The sequence below is a fragment of the Tupaia chinensis genome, unplaced genomic scaffold (assembly GCF_000334495.1).
Source record: "Tupaia chinensis unplaced genomic scaffold, TupChi_1.0 Scaffold000680_1, whole genome shotgun sequence".
NCBI classification, from domain to species: Eukaryota; Metazoa; Chordata; class Mammalia; order Scandentia; family Tupaiidae; genus Tupaia; species Tupaia belangeri.
Window position 1 is genome coordinate 3,385,734 of NW_006160204.1, and position 14,231 is coordinate 3,399,964.

Genomic DNA, 14,231 nt, shown 5'->3' on the forward strand with positions numbered 1-14,231 from the left:
GAACAGCAGCCAAATACATAGTCCTCTCAAGGGCACAGAGAAGAAAGTTCAGGATAGATCACATGTTAGGCCACAAAACAAGTCTTATGAATTCAAGGTTGAAATCGTTATCAAACATCACTTTGGCCACAATAGTATGAAACTAGAAATCAATAGGAGAAAACTGGAAAAATCACAAATATGTGGAAATTAAAGCAAATGATTCTGAACAAAAACCAATGGGTTGAAGAAGAAATCATAAACAAAATTAAAATAAATCTTGAGACAAACAAAAATGGAAACACAACATCCCAAAACCTATAGAATATAGGAAAACCAGTTGTAAGAGTGAAGTTTATAAAAGTAAATGCCAAGCCACCTGTGGTGTGGTGGTTAAGATGACTGGATCATACATGGCTGATAGCACAGTTCAAGTCCTGGACCTGGCACATGTGTATGCATGCCCAAAATTTCAAGAGGAAAATGGATTGCAGTGTGTCCATCTCCCCGTGGGTAAGGGGGGTGATTTCTCACCCACTCACTCTCTTTCTCCCTGTCTCTCTCTGGCAAGCATATACACCCCATAGCAGAACTTTAAAAAGTAAATGCCTACATTAAGAAAAAAGAAAGATCTAAAATAAATAACTTGCACAATGGAGTATTATTCAGCCTTTAAAAAGAAGGAAAGTCTGTCATTTGTAAAAATGTAAATCTGGAGCTCATCAAACTAAATAAAATAAGTTTGTACAAAAAGACAAATACTGCGTGACCTTGGAACCAGCAGTTAGCGTAATGGCTATGTTGCTGGACTCCCACGTAGTCGACCGTGGTTAGCATCCTGGACCCAGTGGCTTAAAACTCATGCCAGGTGTGTGTACATGCATGCCCAAGATCCCGAGAGGAGAATGGAGGAGAAGGGATTGCAGCGTGACCATCCCCCCTGGGGGGTGATTTCTCACTTTCTGTCTCTCTCTGTCTGTCTGGTGAGCGCACACGCCCTATAACAAAAACCTCTCAAAAAAAAAAAAAATACTGCGTGACCTTTATGTCAAGTCCAAAAAAGTTAAACTCATAGATGCAGAAAGCAGAGTGTTGGTTTCAGAGACTTGAGGTGGAGGAAATGAGAAAATGGGTACAAAAGGTGCAGAGTTTCAGTTAAGCATGATGAGTAAGTTATGAAGATCTAATGTCCAGCATGTTGACTATAATTATTAATACTGTATTGTCTATTTGAAATTTGCAGAACCAGAAATCTCAAATGTTCTCTACATACACACACACACACACACACACACACACACACACGGTGGCTATAAGGACCAGCTCCATGACGTGGCAGTAATGTGCTGCTCAAGGGAAGCCAGATTTCACATCGCAACCATGGATCAAGTCCCTGGCTCAGTCAACCTGAAACTCACCAGGCACATGTGCAACAGTCCAAGATCTGCTAGGCTAGAAGACAGAAAGAGGGATCACGGCATGACTAACCCTTGTGGAGAGTGCTTCTCTCTCTTTCCCACTCACCTTGCTTGCTCTCACTCTCACTCAAGCTCTCTCTCACTCTCATTTGCACACTGTCATGAATTAAAAAAAATGTTTTTTAGGTTTTTGCCATAGGGTATGTGCACTCACCTTAGAGAGGTAGAGAGATAATGAGAGGGAAAGTGAGAAATCACCTCCCAGGAGGCGTGGCCATGCCACAATCCCTTCTCCATTCTCCTGGGATTTTGAGCATGCACGCACATGCGCCAGGTCCAGGACTCTAACTACAGTCAGCATGTGGAAGTCCAGTGCCATAACCACTATGCCACCTGCTGGCCCTGAAAAATATTTTTAATGTAACTATGCTAGGTGATTGATAGTTATCTTCATGATGCTAATCATTTCATAATGTATATGTATATTAACACCTTGCATTTTATATTATAAATCATTCCATTTTTATTTGTCAATTATACCTCCATAAAGCTGGGGGGAGGGGAGAAGGCTTAGATGGATTAAGCAACTTGTTTGAAGTCCCACAGCTGGAAACCAAGTCTAATTGTGACTCTAGTACATCTGCCTCATGGCCACTTGAGGTCCTGAGGTCCTGAGCAGGCAGGCTGTGAGAACCTGCACTGCTGACCACTGGTGGTGTGATTTAGTCACTACAGCATTATATATTTCCATTGTCCATTCTCATACAGAAAGATCACTGTGAAATCAGGTAACTGAGCTTCACTGTTAAGTCATAACTCTGACCTAAATGTCACTTCTAACATCTTAAACATTGTCCTCTGAACATAGTACTCTTTGAAGAACAATAGGAAAAGTGGCTTATGGCTGGTACTGAAAAGCACATGCTTATTTTCCCACATACTATTTTTCCCTTTTGCTATTTAACATAAATGGTAAAGGCTTTAAAACTTGTATGTTAATAAATCCCAAGTGTACTTCCAAAGGCACGAAAGGAAGAGTGCTTTCAAAAATTTGCTTCTTTCTACTTTAAGCAGTAGATATAGGTTAAATATTAACCTACGAGGAAATTATTTTTACTTATGTTGTCTTCAAATGAAACTATTGTCATGCTGAGTACAAAAGTCTGGGTTTTCTCTGGATGTTAAGAACTCATGATTCTCACATGTAAATTAAACTTGATAAGTCCTCTATGTTTCAGGATTTTAACATCAAGGTCTGGTTTGGGATTTAATTTGACGGGCTGTACCTGTCAGCTTTTATGCAGCCTTCTTTCATCACAGTTCAAAGGAAGCGTGTGAGAGACTTATAGTAAGTAGGTCACTGGAGACACATGTTATGCATGAGGGATCCTGGAATTCCTGCTACCTGGAACTCTCTCCGTACTGATTCAGAAAGCATGTTCACAACTTAATAACTTTGTTGAAAATACCAGCCACACTGGGAAGGAACAGAACCATGCCTCATTAGAGAAATCTGTCCAAGCGATACAGATCCCTGGTAGATCTGATTAGGGAAAATAAATCCAACACACACCAACTTTTTGGTAATAAAAAGAAGTGGTATGGAAGTTAAAAAGCTTCTCTTTAGGAAGAAGAACCAGCTAAAAGGTTGCATGCTTTCGGAGGTTTTTAAAATTTGGAAAGTGGTCCTTAGAAAGAGGTCCCACTTAAAAAGGTTCCAACCTATTTCCCAAAGGGGCTGGCCTCTATCCAATCACGTTATGCTCCATTTGTAAAATACTTTTCCTGTCAATTTTTTAGTCATAATAACACATAACTTTTGTAGTCTGATTTTTTTCCCTCATGGAAATAGTTAAAAATCATGACAAGATTGTCTCATTAGATTACATTTATTTTATAAGAAGTCAGAATGGCAATTGATTACTTAAAAATAGATCATTGCATTAAGTCAGTGACATGAGTGAATGACCAACGAATGGTTCATTTTGCAATAATATAAATGTTTCCTAATTCACCCTCCAGTGAGCTCTTTGGATGTCTATTACTTATGTCAAGAGACTCTGCCATCTAACAAGTTTGACCATATTGTCACTGGTGATCATTGAAATGTGGCTCTTTAAGGAGACTAAAATACTTGGAATTACAGGATTTGTTAACACCTAAAACATCATCAGTGACCCATTCTGGTAGAGAAGTATCAAACATTTACTGTGGTAGGCATTGTGTTAAGTACTTTTTAATGTGTTATCTCATCTAATCTTTACAACAACCCTATGAAAACAGATATTGATATCAATATTTTACAAATAAATAAACTAAGGTTTACAAAGGAACTAAATTCCAAATCTAATTATTTAATATGAGTCAGACCTATCTGTCCCTCTATTCCTCCAAGAACTCCAATGCTAGGAGATTAGAATAGATTTTTTTTTTTGAATGTTCAAAAATGAGGGGAAAGTCCAGGTAAATTTTGCTAATATAAGTGAGTCTTTCACTGAGAAGAAAACTAGGATGTCTCAACATTCAAAATAAGATTTTCAAAGTCAGTCAATAAGTATTGGCTGATAATTTAGTAATGTTAATTGAGGAGGGACGATAATATAGTCATGCGTCACTTCACAGGGATATGTTCTGAGAAATACAATGGTAAGGAATTTTGTCGCTGTATGAAGGTCATCAAGTGTACTCACACAAACCTGGATAGTCCAGCCTACTATACACCTAGACCATATGCCATAGCCTATACGTTCCTTCAGGGACCCCCATCGCATATGTCACCTACCATTGACCAAAACATCACTATGCAACACATGACTGTATATGACTTACATTCCCAATCAATTTGGTAAGACAATCTTTTATGCCCATGTAAAGGAACAACTAACAATGCAAGACTGTATATGCCAAGGAGCAAGTGAGCTGAACAATTTAATGCCAGGGAGTTCAGGATAAATAAAAATCCCACTTAGTTGGGCTGGGGATGAATTTCATAGGGGTATATAAACTTAAGTCTCAGATTCTGTATTAGAGATGGTCATGTCAGTTCTCTGAAAGAAAACTGAGATTTGAAGGACAGTGGAAATACTTAACAGAGAAACTCACTCCTCAGCAAGCCTTGAAGATAAGGGAGGATTTGGAGAGAACTGGGATGACTGCTTGGCTAACAGTCCAGAAAATGTTGAATGCAATCAATATGGCTTCCAAGTTCAGATATCAGCCTCAGTGTTCATGCAGAATCCATGCGTAACCAGTATCACAGTGCAGTATTTATGAGAGAAGCCTAACTCCTCAGCAGACACAATGCATGACTCTCTCTTTTAACTGAGAAGCCCACTCTTAACTTAGGTTACAGTACAATCGTTTATTGAATCAGTTCCTTAGCTTTGCTCTTTCGTTTCAGAATGAATCCAACAAATCCTGGGTATCTTTGTGTGTGCTCTCAGGACTCAAACCATCTCTTTTAGCATTTTATCTAGAGTTGAAAGTAGTGACTGTCCCTGCCTCCATTGCCAACGAGGTAATCTGTGCTCTGACACCTAAGGTCCCAGTTTTCCTGGTATAGTCCATTTTACTCTGACGTCCCAAGTATTTGAGTTTGCATAATAAATTATATGGCCACCCTGCTCATAGCCCTAGCTACCTTACAGCATGGGAGCATGTCCTCAGAAAGCCAATTTTATCCCTTAGCCTGTCAGAGCGGATCTACATGTCTGGTAATACTCACAGGGACACAGTGCCATGGGCCAAAACCCTCACCTCTCTCAGGAGTATGGATTTAGGGAAGGCTTAATGTTCTTTGAAACGTATCCTCCTAAAATGATTTAAATAGCCACCTTGATTAAATAAGAGCAAATTATCCTGATATTTTATCTCTTAATAGTACGCTATACTTTTCAAAGAGCACCGTTAACCTGAGTCACAAATTCTGCTCTACACAACTCTCCTGATTCTGAATACTCAGAGGAAAATGTGAGTATGTGGTGCTGCTACCAGGTGAATCATTTCCTCTTTACAATGCTCAGAAACAACTGGAAAGGTGCACTGAGCAAATATCAGACATAAATGTTACATTAAGCAAACAGCAGGGCAAGGAACACAGGATAGGTCAGAAGCAGCCCCCTGCTGCACAGCTGTTCCGAGGGCAAACAGACTGCAGTGCCCTGGAAAACAGTATGTACTCAACAAATGTTAACCCTCCTTTGCCCTGGATCTAAGGAATTTTCTTGCCATGCAAATGCACTTTCAATTTAAAGAACTCTGAGTCAGGTTTCTCCCTTGCTCGGCTCTGAGACAAAACATGCTGGGCAAGCAGACATGAAATGTCCCTGAACATTTGGTTCTGGCTGGGGTTCCTGTTCACATTGATTTTTTTTTTAATAGAAAAATAATAATGTATAGTATGGCATAATAGAAATAAGCTTAAACAAGCAACTTTTAAAAACGTTTTTAAAAAAGTAGTTGGAGGGGACCAGCAGGTGGCGTAGTGGTTAAGGCGCTGGATACTCCCACATGGCTGACCAGGGTTCAAGTCCTGAATCTGGTGGCTTGCTTTCTCACTTCCTCTCTCTCTCACTCTCACTCTCTGTCTCTCTCTGGTCAAATTAAGAAATAAATGAATGAATAAATAAAATAAGTAATTATTTTTACAAAAAAGTAGTTGGAGTAAATTTACTTAGACATATACATAGAATTTTCCCTCCGACTTCTGGCTTGAATCCTAGAATGACTATTCCAAGTAAGAATCAGCATTTAAAAATTTTTTTTCTTCCTCATCAAGATATTCCAAGATATTTTCTCCATTATATAAAGGACAATCCTCCTTAGCAATCCAGGTTTCCAAAGTGTGATCCGAGAACAAGGCTTCACCTCATGTAATGTGACATAACCATAATTTCTTTTTTTCCTTTTTCTTTTGGAGAGGTTTTTGCTATAGGGCGCGTGCGCTCACCAGAGAGACAGAAAGCGAGAAATCACCCCCAAGGGTGGATGGCCACACCACAATCCCGTCTCCATTCTCCTCTTGGGACCTTGGGCACATAGGCACATGCACCTGGCATGAGTTTAAGCCACCGGGTCTGGGAATTGAACCACAATCAACCATATGGGAGCCCAGTGACATAGCCATTACACCATCTGCTGGTCCCATAACCATAATTTCTTAGCTGTTAATTGTTATTGTCATTTTTGAGACTGGCTAGAGAAGCTGCAAAGTCTATGACCTTCCCAATGCTCCATTGGTGGCAATAAAACAAATGAACAACATTGGTTTGCTCTTTTCTTTGCTCTGCTTAGGTAAGAAAACTTGAAAGTAAATTCTTTCTGTCTGTGACAATCTCTTATCCCATTAGCATGCATCTTTAATTTCATCAGTGCAATTTTTTGCAGCTGTTTCAATATTTTTTTGCACCTTTCCATCATTTATTTGCTGTCTCTCCCATCTTGGAATCAATAATGCCTTTAACAAGTTTCTGATGGCAGTCATACAAGGCTTTGGGATTTCCAGTTTTTCACAATCATGATCTGACTGATGACAGTGTCTCAGGCAAAAATTCTTTGCACAAAAAGGACATACAACTACGACAAGCTCTCTTTCAGCACAGCCCTTGAATGACCATGGGTAAGACTGATGCTTATCTGTCTTCAGTCTCTCATTTATTGCATTCCCCTTAGGACAATCATGAGACTCTTTACTTCTATGGTCAAGGCAAATATTCATGAACATCCATCACATACAAATGGAAGAAGATCTCACTATCTGCAGTGCTCCAACTGGCAGTGCTGTCTGATGTCCCTGATCTTTTTTTTTTAATTGCTAGAGAGCACATGCACCCACCAGAGAGAATAAAAGAGAGAAAGAGAGAGAAAGCACCCCCAGTGAGGTGTGCTAACACCACAATGGTGGTGGTTAAGATGCTGGATCCCACATGGCCAATCCAGCCATTCAAGTCTCAGACCCAGTAGCTTGAAAAACACATCAAACACATGTGCATACATGCCCAAAGTCCTGAGAAGAGAATGGAGGAGAAGAGATTGCAGCCATCCCCTCTATGTCTCTCCCTATCTCTGTCAAGCACACACACCCTGTGGCAAAAGTAAAAAAAAAGGGGGGGGGAAAGGAAGAAGAAAAAGGATAGAGTTTGCCAGCAAGATTGCACTTCACAAGAGAGTCAAGATAAGTGCAAAATCATCGTAAGACAGGCAGAACCTGACAAGGACCCTAAATAGAGTAGAAACAAAGTACAGTGGAAACACAGAAGAAAGAGTAGCTCTGATCTAGGGGAGGATAAGGACTTCATGAAGGTAGGATGTATTGTCTATCATTCTCATCATAACACTAATTAGTATCTGTGGAGCACTTATTAGCATTCCAGAACTATTCTAAAATTTAAAGACTACTGTCATGCATGCTGTCAGGAGAAATTAAGGAAATAGTAATTAATGTAACCATTTTGGACCAGACTGGGATATATACGGGATAAAGGGAGACAAGGCATGAAGCAGAAGTTGGTGCCTGAAATATCACAGTGAGAAATCTGCGGCGTGTTCAGTAGTCATGGAGGTTCCACTGAAATGACAACTCTTAAGCGCGAATCCACATCAGAATCCCTCAGGGGTCTTCTCAAAGAACACGCGTCCATGCCTCACTTCCAGAAACTGATTTAGAAAGTTCTATTTGCAACTCAGGAGTCTGAGCTTTTTCCATACTCCTGGATGATTCTGATAGACATCCCAGCTGAGAACCACTAAATGAAAGGTCACTCTCTTCTGGAACTATCATAATTAGATCTGAGTTTTAGGAAGACTTAAGCAGCAGTGAAAAGGATGACCAGGTGGGGCCCAGCCAGATTGCAGGTGCTGAGTTGGTAAACATCTGTGGTGTATGTGGAATGTAAGGAGGCCTGACGGGAGGTGACTGTGAACACGTTCTGCAGATGTAAATGCAACAGGATCAGAATCAGCAGGGCCTGTGCATTGGCCAGATGGAAGAAAGGGATCAGAGGTGACTCTGGTGTTTAAATCCATGCAGGGAGCATGACTAAAATATGAAAGGCAGGAAATGGATCCTATTTGAAGACTAAAATGATGAGTCTGGTTCAAAACGTATCAAATTTAAGATAGCAATAGGTGCTCTTAGGTAGAGATGGATCAAAAGCCTAAGTCTATAGCTAGGATGTCTTGGTGCTTGACTATGTGTATTTAGAGTCATCTGAATTGGGTGAAGGAGCATCTGGTTAATTCAAAATTTGTTTTGTTGAGTGGAATAAAGATTCTGGACTTTATTCTGGACAGCTCATGGAAAGTCAGTGTGGGAGATGAACAACCAAGGCTCAGGCAGCATAGGTACCAGGGCAGCTCTGGGCCTCCCCTAGGAATCCATAAACCCTCTCTCCAGGTGGTGCAGCTGTTAGTACTACTCTGCTGCAGCAAATCTTCGCCTCTCCAGCCCCAGCTGCAAATCTCAGGAGAGGGAAGTTTGGTTGGCCCAGGTTGACTCCGTGTTTCTCTCCCTGGAACACTTAGCCATGGCCAAGGGAGCAATGTCAGCAAAGCCAGGCAGTCACCCTCCTCGGAACTCTAGCACTGGACCCTAGTGAGATGAGGTCACTGGAGGTTAGTACCACTCCAAGATGCAAGTGCCACTGGATTGTGCAACTCAGGAGAGCCAGACAGCCAGGCCCTGAGAGGTGGGAGGGGGTGGTGTCACAGGACATCCTTTCTAGTCTGTGACCATGGAGAAAAGATAAGGAAGTAGTAGCCTATGAGTAGCAAGCTTGAGAGCAGACTTCTCAGGGCAGGAGAGGCTAAACTACACTTGCAGACTGAGGTTAGAGCCAATGGAGTAGGAAATTCAAATACAAGAAGTGAAGGAGATAATTAATGGCACAGAGCTCTCGATGATGTCCAAAGTATTTTGGTGAACAACAAAATATTGGATAGAAGCAATCTTACAAGACTGTGGAATTACCTATATGTTCTGTACACAATAAGATGAATGTCAAAAAAAGGAGCTCTTATCTTTATATTCCAGTAAGTTATTTTGCTCTCACTGTTTTAATAAAAAGAAAAAAAAAAACATAAAAATCCTTGCATACCTTGTTTGACTGGAGAATTTTAATATTTTTCATTTATCATTGTAAAACCAAGGACAACTTTATAACTTTTTTGTAAGTAGCTGTTACATGTAGGACAATCTGTCTTTAGGTAGGGATAAATTACTTGTACAGTTTAAAAAAAAAAAAAGGAATCCTACATAGTTTTCCCTTCAAGTCAAGCATCTTTCTATTTAAATAAATTTGTTTAAAATGAAAAAAAAAAAAAAGGAGGATGGAGATAAGACAGATGCTCCCTGTATACAGGGGTGTTGATAAAGTAATCCCAAAGAACACAAAGTGCTCACAGGGAGAGAAATGGTGAAATCCCCAGGCTATGAATCAATGCAGAGATATGCAAAATTCCTTTAAAGAGAAAAACCTGGCTGTGGGTTTGCAAAACTTGTCTATAACAGAAACAAATATTAGGTCATCAGAAAAGTCATGATGGATTTTTCTGTTTTTCTATACAAAAATGTATCATGACTTTTCCAATGGCCCAATATATTAACTTGGCTAAGCAAAGAATGCACACGTAAGAGAGTAATTTTGTGAGTTAGGCAGACATAGTGAGAGACAGGAAAAGTCACTGAGGCAGGTGTTAATTACACTCATCTCAGCATTGTCCAAGAGAAACAGTGACCTGGCCAGTATTTCTGGTCCTGTGGGTGAGAAACTATCTGTTAATCCTATTCCATTAAATGGTTCACGCTTCCTGTAGCATCTGTGCTGTTCATTCAGAGCAATCTTTTTGAAGAGAGGTAAGCTTCTCTCTCTTTTTTTTTTTTTTTTTATTTTTTGATGAGGGGTAACTTTCTTTTTTTTTTTTTTTTTTTTTTTTTTTTTTGAGAGGTTTTCGCAATAGGGCGCATGCGCTCGCCAGACAGACGAAGACAGACAGAGAGACAGAAAGCAAGAAATCACCCCCCAGGGGGGATGGTCATGCCGCAATCCCTTCTCCTCCATTCTCCTCTCGGGATCTTGGGCACGCACGCACACGCGCCCGGAGTGAGTTCTAAGTCACCGGGTCCGGGAAGCAAACTGCGGTGGACTACGTGGGAATCCAGCGACATAGCCATTACGCTAACTGCTGGTTCCTGAGGTAAGCTTCTCTCTTAAAGAAGACCCTGTGTGTGTGTCAATCGACCTCTGTACTCTGGTTCCTATGCGGTAATTTCTTCCAAGTGAGTGAGTGAACTGGTTTCTGACTCTGGACTTTTCAGAGTTTGGCACTGATCATAGAGACTCTGGTATTCTGGTTGTAAGCTATAACCTGTTTCCCGTTGTGCTCCTGAGTCTGGATCCTCTCCTCTTGCCTCACCTTCTGTCCCCAGCGGTGGCATAGCCCAGGGGTCCCGGGCCTCATCCTGATACTTCTGTGTCCTCCTCACTCTGATTACTCCTAGCCATCAGACCAGTTTGGGTGATGATGCAGCTGGGTCCAGAACAGGTTCCAGGTGGGTAGCCACTGTCCTTGCTGTGGCCCCCTTGGCCAGCATGTCCTCCAGGCTCCCCGCAAACCCTTCAGAGGAGAGTCAGACACCTCACCGCTGCACCTCCTCCTGTTACTCTCACACCTGTCCTGGGGCTGAGTCCCTCCACTCTCTCTTCCTGGGCTCAGAAGTGCTGTATTTGTGGTATCTGAAGTATGACAAGTACCCAGCTTCTCTTTTCCCCCTCCTTCCCATGGGAGTAGCCAGTTTCTTATGCTCTCTCACCGCCTCCTAAAGAGTACCTCCTCTGTAAAATCATCCCAGTGTTGCCAGCTAACCCTGGCAGCCATTTCTGTGACTAATTGAGAGGCAAAGCAAAGAGGGAGAAAGGAGTTTATTTAGCTCTGTTCAAGCACAGGGAGTGGCCGTGAGCTAACAAGCTCACAACCGACTCTCAGAACGGAAATTTCCAGCACGTTATCAATGTTACATTTCTCGCTTATCTATATCCTAAAGTTAGCTAGTTTGGTGTTATTTTTCCCCTTATGATTTCCCCAAAATTGTTCTGTGTACCTTTCCTTTCCTTTCACATGATGTTTATGACCCTGTTTTTGTTTTTATGGTGACATTGAAGCTGTTGACTCAGATTTGTGACATACGTTGATAGATTAAGGGAAGCTACAATGTGTTTTTAGAGTTATACTGTTTAACAAGACCACCTAAGCCTCCATGAGTAACTATTATGGTAAATTATAGCATCATTACAGTTTTCCCAATTTAACCTGTTACATGTGTTCCTTGAGTATACATTCCCCTCTCTTAAGATTTATTGCCTGGGGCCCCTCCCCACCAATCCAGTTGCAAATTCGGTGATCACTGTTTAAAACAAGTGACTGAGGTTTCCTCTTCTAAGCAGACAGGCTTATTTATAACCTTACTTGTTACGATAGTTATAGATTACATTAGTTACAAAAGCCACAACCACCGGTTAACCCCTAAAGTGTACGAAAGAGGAATAAAACAAAGCCCCAAAACTGGGGGGGATTAAAAAATATTACTTTTTCCCATTATACCAATAGGGTTTTTTTTTTTTTCTAGAAAGTTCTTTAGAAAAAGAAATGATGTGTCCTCCTAAATATAGTTGTTTATTCTTATTCTTATTATTATTATTAAGATGGTGATGGTGCTGGTGGTGGTGAGGTCGATGTCTATTCAATCAGCAGGTCTTTAATGATTTTCTTGTAATGCTGTTTTTGTCTTCTAGGGAAGCATGAAAATAAGAAAGGAAGAAAGTATCACCGTGTTCTAGGTGGCCAACTTGTCCTGATTTGCCCAAGGACCTTCTTGGTTTTAGCGCTGATGTTTCCTCACCCCAGGAAATCCCTCAATCCTGGGCAACCTGGACAATTGGTAACCCTACCATCTCTACAGAAAAGATCTCAGTGACCTTATGTAAGATAGAATGGTCAGGAGCCGGCAGGTGGTTAAAGGCACTGGATTCCCACAGGGACGACTGCAGTTTGAGTCCCAGACCTGGCAGCTTGCTCTCTCCCTTTCTCTCTCTCTCTCTGTCTCTCTCTGGTCAAATTAGAAAATTATCATAACAAATGGAAATAAATATTTTTTTAAAAATAGAATGGTCATTTCATTAACTTAGAAGTCTTTTCTAAGGAGAGCATCCACACTCTGATCCTATTTAGATGATAACACATTTGCTGAGGGCTTGCTACACACTAGGCAGTAAGTTAATGTAATGGTGCTGTGAAATCAGTAATTTTATTCTCATTTTCAGATAAAGAAAGTAAAATTCAGAGCAAGATCCCACAACCAGACAAACTGGTATGTCTGATCCAGAAGCCCACTCCTCCTAAGGACTATGAATCTTTATGTTAGGTAGAAGAAGAAATAGGTGAAAATTGTGGTTGTCTGAGTAAAGCTAGGGTCTAATTCCAGTGCCATTTATCTGGAGAAAAACAAAGATCAAGAATGCTAAAAATTTACTTTACAAATTACAACCAAGATAATGATTTTGGTGAATTTAGGAGGATCATCACTTCACACAGATTGCTGTCCTGAATCAGCAATGAATATCATTTCTAAAGGCAGACTGCAAGGAGCAGCCTATTAAATCAAGAATAAGATAAATCTTCTATGTTCATTAAACAGGTTGAGTGTTTCTTACCTGAAGGGCTTGGGACCAGAAATGTTTCGGATTTGGGATTTTTTTTCATACTTTGGAATATTTACATGTGTATAATAAGATGTCTTGAGGATAGCACCGAAGAGTAAACATGAAACTCATCTGTGTTTCCTGTGCATCTTATATATATAGCCTGCAGGTAATTTTATACATTATTTTTCTGTTGCAGCATTTCGACTGTGATCCGTCATATGAGGTCTGGTGCGAAATGCTCCACTTATAGTGTCAGGTCATATCAAAAACTTTTGGATTTTGAAGTATTTTAGATTTTGAATTTTTGGCCTAAGGGTCTTCAAATATTCAATGAACAGTTTTAAACCCTAAAGTAAGAATTATCAAGGGAATAAACGAATTAATATTAGAAAATTGTCAACATGATTATTAGCTACAAATCATGATTGTCTATCCAAAAGAGCTACAAAAATTCAGATTAAAAATTGACAGAACTAATAAAAGGCCTTACATAGACACCCAGAAGAATATACCTCCAAAATATTAACTCCTGGAAATTTCTTGTGTGTGATGGGAACCTCTTCTTTTCTTATGTTTCTTGTTTCAAATGACATGCTAGGGATTCGAGAAGGGCCAAAAGGATTGTCCTGAGAAGTCGCCCTTCTCAGTAGAAAGTACAACTGCGCTACTGGCTCCAGGCTTCATTTGAAGGAACGCAAGTGGAGACAGGCAGACAATCTTAGAAGGAAGGCCAGGGAGGTCTGGCCAGGGAGTTCTGTTGGAAGACGGTTGGCTCTTTTGTGTTCAAGAGCCCCAGAAACAGGAAACTGCTAGATTCAGAAGAGGTTCCAGGGAAGAAAAGTGGTCGCAGCTCTGGGTCTGGTGGACAGTAGACCCCTGAGCCCATCCTAGCTCAGAGGGCCACTGCCAGTCCCACACCCTGAAGGAGCTGCATGGAGGTGAGGGGACGAATCACGGAACTGTTTCTGGAAAGATCGTATAATTAACTGATACGATCAGGGATTTTGAAAGGATGACATGGGACTCTGTTCATAGTTATGCCAGGTGTAAACCGAGCCTGTCCTGGCTAACCGGCACACGTGCTCACCTGCGAGTGCTCACTGGGCTAGAGCTGGAGCTGGGCTATGGCTTTTCTGGC

At 40.9% G+C, this 14,231-nt stretch overlaps 1 pseudogene; it reads right to left on the reverse strand.

Moving 5' to 3' along the window:
* Window positions 1-6,123: 6,123 nt before the first annotated feature.
* LOC102495529 (AN1-type zinc finger protein 1-like) lies at window positions 6,124-7,128 on the reverse strand (annotated as a pseudogene).
* Window positions 7,129-14,231: the final 7,103 nt, after the last annotated feature.